Source organism: Crocodylus porosus, unplaced genomic scaffold (assembly GCF_001723895.1).
Source record: "Crocodylus porosus isolate Cpor-Errol unplaced genomic scaffold, CroPor_comp1, whole genome shotgun sequence".
Taxonomy (NCBI): Eukaryota; Metazoa; Chordata; order Crocodylia; family Crocodylidae; genus Crocodylus; species Crocodylus porosus.
This window is the reverse complement of record NW_017728886.1, coordinates 86,944,913-86,952,390: the sequence shown is the minus strand read 5'-3', so window position 1 is coordinate 86,952,390 and position 7,478 is coordinate 86,944,913. Positions and strand designations below refer to the sequence as shown.

The 7,478-nt window shown below is 46.6% G+C and overlaps 1 long non-coding RNA gene across 1 annotated transcript in view; it reads right to left on the bottom strand.

Annotated features, from left to right (window-relative positions):
- The window catches only part of LOC109312489, an 11,258-nt gene extending 6,359 nt beyond the window's left edge, over nucleotides 1-4,899 (bottom strand). Inside the window, exon 1 of the long non-coding RNA XR_002101828.1 lies at nucleotides 4,889-4,899. This is a non-coding gene — a long non-coding RNA (uncharacterized LOC109312489). The remainder of the gene's footprint in view (nucleotides 1-4,888) is intronic.
- Nucleotides 4,900-7,478: the final 2,579 nt, after the last annotated feature.

Sequence of the window (7,478 nt, the reverse complement as noted above, 5' to 3'; positions counted from 1 at the left end):
ATAAGAACCTGATGGTGTTTAATACTGAAAAATGCAAGGTTCTCCACCTTGGGAGGAAGAACCTGCAGCATTCTTATAGCAGTGCTATGCTGTCTAGCACTACGGAAGAAAGAGACTTGGGGGTCATCATTGACCACAAGATGAACATGAGTCATCAATGTGATGCTGCGGCTAGTAAAGCGACCAAAACACTGGCTTGCATCTATAGATGCTTCTCAAGCAAATCCCAGGACGTCATTCTTCCCTTGTACTCGGCCTTGATGAGGCTGCAGCTGGAGTACTGCGGCCAGTTTTGGGCCCTACAATTCAAAAAGGATGTGGAAAAGCTTGAGAGAGTCCAGAGAAGAGCCATGTGCATGATCAGAGGTCAAGAAAACAGACCTTATGACAACAGGCTGAGAGCCATGGGGCTCTAGCCTGGAAAAGCGCAGGCTGAGGGGTGATCTGATGGCCGCCTATAAGCTTACACGGGTGACCATCAGTATCTGGGGGAACATTTGTTCACCAGAGTGCCCCAAGAGATGACGAGGTCGAATGGTTATAAACTACTGCGAGACCATTTCAGGCTGGACATAAGGAAGAATTTCTTTACTGTCCAAGCCCCCAAAGTCTGGAACAACCTGCCATTGGAGGTGGTTCAAGCACCTACATTGAACACCTTCAAGAGTAAATTGCTGAGATTCTATGACCCCAGCTGACTTCCTGTCCTTTGGGTGGGCAGCTGGACTCAAAGATCTTCTGAGGTCCCTTCCAGCCCTAATACCTGAGAAATCTGTGAAGTTGTAACAGTCCACCACTTTATCAATTCAGACCAGTGACAGAGCAGGACTTGTCTTCAGTGGCAGGCTCAATTAGGAATGGTTATGGCTGCATTTGTGGACAGATCCAATCTGTAGGAACAAGACAACAAGGAGGTTGGCTCCCATTAGATGAATCTGACTTAAATACCCCCCCATGTATTACTCATACCTTTTGCTAATAATGTCCCCTCCCATTTATCTCCTTAAGGATGCTTCGCTACCACCCAATCGCCTGCCTGGAGCTTTCCCAGGTCACCACCCGTAGGTCGCTTCACTGCTGTCTCATGGGGACCACCTAATCTAAAGCCTGTTGCATAGGGCTACCTCCCAGATGTGGTCAGTTGTTGGCCCAATTGATAGCTTGATTCAGGTGAAAGTCCCAGCCCTTAAGAGCCGGGCCAGCAGCCAACTGCAAATTACATTTGAGGATGCCATTGGCTCATTCTACCAATCCATTAGACTGCGGATGGTATGGGATGTGATATGTCCATAACATGCTACATTTTGTGGTCCAGTCATACACAAGATGATTGCGGAAGTGAGGGCCATTGTCGCTCTGTAGTTCTGTAGGTGGTGGATGCACAGCTAGCAGAGTTTCCAGTGCTGCACAAGTGTTTCGGGCTGTAGCTCTCGCTGAGGTGCAGGCAAACGTTATTCCTGTGGCAACTTCTACAGCTACAAACACATACTGTCACTTCCAGGAAGTCCGAGGGAGGGGGCCTATGAAATCACATTGCCATACCTGCCATGCTACCTTCCCCTCATGTAATGACAATGGGACAGTCAGGCAAGGTTTTAGTTGTATTTTGACCTCATGGCAGGTGATGCATGCATCAGCTATTCCTTGTGCTTCTTTTTTAGTTACATGAATGCCCCAAGACACAGCTAAGCGGGCAGTTCCATCTTGCCTGGGGAACCAGTGTTGTTGATGTAGCCATTCTGCGGCTCATTCTCCAAATGGACAGTGGGAGGAGGAATTGGGGAATGATGGACTAGCTGCTTTATTTTCTTCTTCAACATACAAGGTTTTAGCACCCTCTTGTTAGCTGATCAACTCGCCTAGTCCACTTTGCCTCTGGGCCTTCTCCTGCCTTATTCCCATGTGCTGCATTCACATGTCGGATGTGTAGAGGAAGCTTATCTTGGGCTAACTTCCATAAGGTCTCCCATTTTTTATGGCTTTAAATGTCTTGTCCTCATTTTTTAAAGTTTTCTTTGTTCCATAGGGGTAGCCATTTAGTCCATCCTTCTACCACCATCCAGGAGTCACTATAAATATAAATTTACAGGATGTGGACCTTCAGCTAACTCCCACACAGCCACGCCAAGCATTGCTTTGAGCTTGGCATACTGCGCGCTTTTTCCGAGGCCTTGTAATACTACTTGCTTGCCATCTCGAATCCTCAAGGCAGCTGCTCTCCAGGCACGACCTTGAGCAGACCCATCTGTAAACCAGACTTCAACATTGGCTGAGGTCTCCATTTCAGGTGATAAAGGAGGTGCTTCTTTGATGGGTGAAGGTTTACTGTAGCTTGTTTGATCAGGATAAACATTAATTGTATTTTCTGTGACTCTTTCAACTAATGCAGGGTGTCCCTTTGGGGTTACTTGTTGGACATGGCTTAAGATGTAATAAATCCACCTTTGGATTTGGTGTCTTGGGCTCTCCCCACAGGTGGTAGCTGGTGGTTTGTCAGAGCCATTCTGAGAACAGGTATTGGAGTAGTGATAACTGTGGGTAATTCTCCTCTCAGTGCTTCTGTGGTTTCCAGGGCCTCTGTTGCTGCACACAACATCTGTTCTAAGAGAATATACCTTGCTTCTGCCCCTCTCCAGCCTTGGCTCCAGAATCTAAGGGGTTTTCCTTCTGCTTCTGAGGACTCCTTCTGCCGCAGGCTCTTGTGTGGCACACCTACATGGAGCCAAAGCTCTCCTTTGGGACTTCGTGTTGCTGGGGAGGCATGAACAGTTACTGCTTCTTTAAGGGCTCATAAGGCATATTTATGCTTAGGACCCCATTCTTATTTAGTTCTCATCTAATTTTTCTGTTTAGACAGCATGAATCTGAAGGTACGTACTTTCTCTTTTAATGATTCAAAGGCCTTGGTGGCAGCCTCTCTATCTTGACTATCCACCATGACGTTATCTATAAACTGCCGCATGTGTACGTTGGGGTACTTTTCTTGGACCTCATGAACTATTGTAGCTAAAACCCCGTGAGCCAGGGTGGGATTGTATCCACTCCTGGGACAACACAGTGTAGGTATACTGCTGCCCTATCCACATGAAAACAAATACTGGCCAGTGACTCTCATGGATGGGAATAGCAAAAAAACATGTTCTTGATGTCAACGGATCCCATCTACGCATGCCCGTAACACCAGATGCTTTCTGTTAAGGCTGGTAGTGATGGGACAGCAACTGTCAAGGGGGGTCAGTATTAGCATTCAAAGCTCGAAAGTCAATAGTCAGTCACCACCCTCCATTCAGCTTGTGCACTGGCCACACTGGATTGTCATACGGAGAGTGGGTTCAAATAATAGTCTCGTCTTCTAACCGCTGGCTTATAATACCCTGGGGTCTGTGTACTCCTTTCATGGGAGGAAGGGTTAGTGGGATCATGCTACATAGAGTTACAGCTGTTATACCTGTTTCTTCTGGTTCTCGGTGAGGCACTGCACACCCAAACTGCCAACTCTCTTGCTCAAGGGCAAACCACTGTCCTCTTAGTACATTAAGTCCCAGTAAGCTTGGTCCCTCTTTAAGTATTACTGCTGCCGCCATCACCTTAGAGCCATTAGTCAATGCGGAGGTTGCTTGGACCAGATGTCCTGGTCATCTGGTGCCTTCAAATCCAGTTACTTGATAAGGGGTTCCTTTCTCCCCCTAGCAATCTGTGGGATTTAAAATGCAAATCTGGGCACCCATGTTTAATAGCATATCAATTGACTTTTTACTTTTACCTAATTTGATCCGTACAGGTATCCGAATTAAAGGCCAATATTAACTTTAGATACCAGTCTCCGGCCCGCTGTTACCCCCATTGTGGCCCCTTTTGTCGGGGTTTGGGCCAGCCGGGCTTCCTAGACCACATAAGCAGGGGGGGGTCAAAGGCTGGCAGCCTCACATGTGCCTGCGAAAATGTTGACAGTTCTGCCCTCAGGGCAGAGAATCCCTCCAGTGACCCTGCTGGTGGTGCAGAAGGCTCCGCTTTTGGGCTTGCTTTTTTGCTGCAGTGTTTAGCCCACAGCTCTCACAAAACATTGGTGGGCAATCCATTAATTTGCACCTTATTAAAACCAGCAGCTAACAAGTCTTTTCACATTTTTGCTTATGGAGTCTTGTGCCGGCCTTCCCCAGCCTTTTCCAACAATTTGGGGGGTCAGAGGGTTTGTCTTTTGCTGAGGTCACCACCATGGCCTTGGTAGTTTTTGTTGGCTTAGCCAGCTCTGGCTTCTGCAAAATGGGTAAAAGCTGCACTAATCGCCAGATTGCATCTCTTACCAGGTGATTCACTGCCTCTGGCTCCAAGGCCAACAGGGCTGAGGTGTACTCTGTTGGTGCTCGTTGGCAAAACCTCCTCCACAATGGTGCTGTGATGACTTCTGCATCTGGCATGTGAGTCCAAACTGCTGCAGGAATGATTTCAGTTAATGCTAACTGATACAAGCAGCAGACAGCCTCCTCTAAATTGGCCCATGCCCGAGGGGCACGGTTAAGCTCTTCTTCTGTATTACCATAACTGGCTGCAGTTGCTTGGAGCACAGCAGAAAACAAAGTAACATTTTTATCACCTCCTGCAAACTGATTTAATTGGAGCGCAGGGCACAAAATGATATGTGCGGCTTTGGCCCTACTCACTGAAATTGTGGATGCCCTTTCACTATACATTCGAACTAGCTAGTCTATCACTAGCTTTCCTGGCTTGGACTTATGCTGTTCTTGTCGATCTCAAATTTCCACATGGGTAAAGGAACATCGCTTTGTTTGGGGATTCCCTCCTTGTGGCCCTGAACGGGTTACGACCACAGGGAAGACCTGGCTAGGTTCCTCCCTCTGGGCAGGGACATATGAGGGTGGTTCAGCACCAGGCTTGTCATCAATCTCTTCCTCTCCATCTTCCCAGAGCTCAACTTCCTCTTTCTCCCCATAAAGACACTGCTGTACCTTGTGGAAGGATGGCTCTGCAGCCTGTGCTAACTGCGCCCTCTGCTGGAGGGAAGGGGCCACGCACACGATCATAATTTTTCCTTCCCTCCATTCTAAAGTCTCCAAGCGGCTCTGAGCAGCTTGTGCCTCCTCGCATGCCACGCTGTTGGAATCTTTCACATCTTCTAACTCCTTACTCAGCTGGGTGACCTTTTCCCAGAACTAGGCATTTTCTTTGGCCTCTAACTGCAGGCATGTGGCCAGCAGCCATGACAGGCACCCCTTCTTGGGCTTACCCCAGGCAGCAGTAGCAAACCTAGCCCAATGATCGAGTACAGTTCCCGGGTCACTCCAGGCAGGTCTCAACCTATCTTTATCCTACCCAGGATTCTCTATTCCTATCAATTCCTTAAGCAAAGCCACCAACAGGGTCCACACAACTCCCTCCATTCTGACCTTTCTCTCCAGACCAGAACCTCTCAATCCTGTTCATGACACCAATTTATGTCCCAGCCACTAGTGGAGGGTTTGGGATTGAGAGTATGGTCAGGGATAGAAAGGTAAGAAAGGTTTATTGACTTAAAAACACAACTATGCATAGTATACTAAGACAGATAATGACAGACAATAATAATTCATGTCAGCAACTTATCAGCAATCCCCTCTGATGCCTGATGTACAACAAGTTTCTCTTTCCACAAAGCTCAGCAAAGTCAGGCGTCCCCAATCAGCATTGTCTGAGACATACTGGGAAGGACCCTGGTATTCAGGGTCCTCGAGATCCATGGGCCCACTGATCCAGGTCAACAGCTAATTAATCCCTTTTACAGAGCTGTATCTTCTGAATGATTTCCATGGTTACCAGCCAATTTATCATTTCTGAGCTGTGGTAATAAGTTACAGCCATTCCAATTCTTTTTACTTCAACTGTCCTTAGGCTGACCAATAGCAGTACAAGCCTTGCATTCCTTTGATAAGGTTAATTTTAACTACGCCATAGGGCCTAACTACTTCAAGGCTTTGCTAAATTTACTAGACCTTACTTCATACAAGGCTTTACTACATTTTAAACTTTAATTAGGCTCTTAGCAACAACTTATAGCTTAATATCTAAACAAATGACAGAAAAACACTTGGTCTAATCTTCATAGAGCTTTTAGCAAGCACCTTTATCACACAGACATAATTTTCAGCTGTCACAGGTAGTAATCAATGGCTCGATGTCTAGCTGGCAGTCAGTATTAAGTGGAGTGCCTCAGGGGTCAGTTCTGGGGCTGGTTTTGTTCACAGTAGTATTTTCATCAGTGACCTGGAAGATGGGATGAAGTGCACCCTCAAGTTTGCAGATGATACCAAGGTGGGGGGGAGTAGTAGATATGCTGGAGGGTAGGACTAGGATTCAGAGGCACTTCAACAAATTGGAGACTTGGACCAAAAGAAGTCTCATCAGGTTCAGTAAAGAGAAGTACAAAATCCTGCACTGAGGACGGAATAATCCCATGCACTGGTACAGGCTGGGGACCAACTGGCTAAGTAGCAGCTCTGTAGAAAAGGGCCCAGGGGGTTATAGTGGACAAAAAGCTGCATATGAGCCAACAATGTGCTCTTGTTGTGAAGAAGGTTAACATACTGTGCTGCATTAAAAGGATCATTGCATACTGTACTCTCCAGCATTGGTGAGGCCACATCTGGAGAACTGTGTCCAGTTTTAGGCTTCCTACTACAGAAAGGATGTGGACAAATTTGAGAGAGTCCAGTGGAGGGCAATGAAAATCATGAAGGGGCTGGGGCATATGACTTATGAAGAGAGGCTAAGGGATTTTGTCTTGTTTAGTCTAGAGAAAAAAAAAACAGGTGGAATTTAATAGAAGCCTTCAACTACTTGAAGTGGGGTTCAAAAGAGGATGGAGCTAGACTGTTCTCAGTGGTGGCAGATGACAGAACAATGAGCAATGGTCTCAAGTAGCAGCAAGGGAAGTTTATATTAGAACAAACTTTCTTGCTAGGAGGGCAGTAAAGCAGTGGAACAGGTTACCCAGAGAGGTGGTGGAATCACCATCCTTGGAGGTTTTTAAGACCAGTATGGACAGCCTTGGCTGTGGTAACAGTTGGGTATGGTCCTTCTTTGTGGAGGGGGTTGAACCTGAGGTCCCTTCCAACCCTAATTTTCTATGATTCTATGATAAGAACTGCCCTTTACTGGGTCAGACCATGGGTCCATCTTGCCCAATATCTTCTATTGCACAGTGGCAGAAAGTGGATATTAAAAAGGAGAGTGAACAGAGTATCAGCAGGGTTTTCCACTGTTCCTCTCACTTGCAGCCTTCAGCATTTAAAGTCTAGGAAGTTCTGATTCAGAGGCTTTACCCCCTAACTCCTATGCTCAGTAGCTCCTTTCCTCCAAGCATTTGTCCAATTCCTTTTTTTTTAATCTGGTTAAACTGTCATCTTCCACAACACCTGGCAGCAATGAGTTCCACACTTTCTTTTTCATTACATCCTGTATGAAAAAGAACGTCCTCTTGTTAA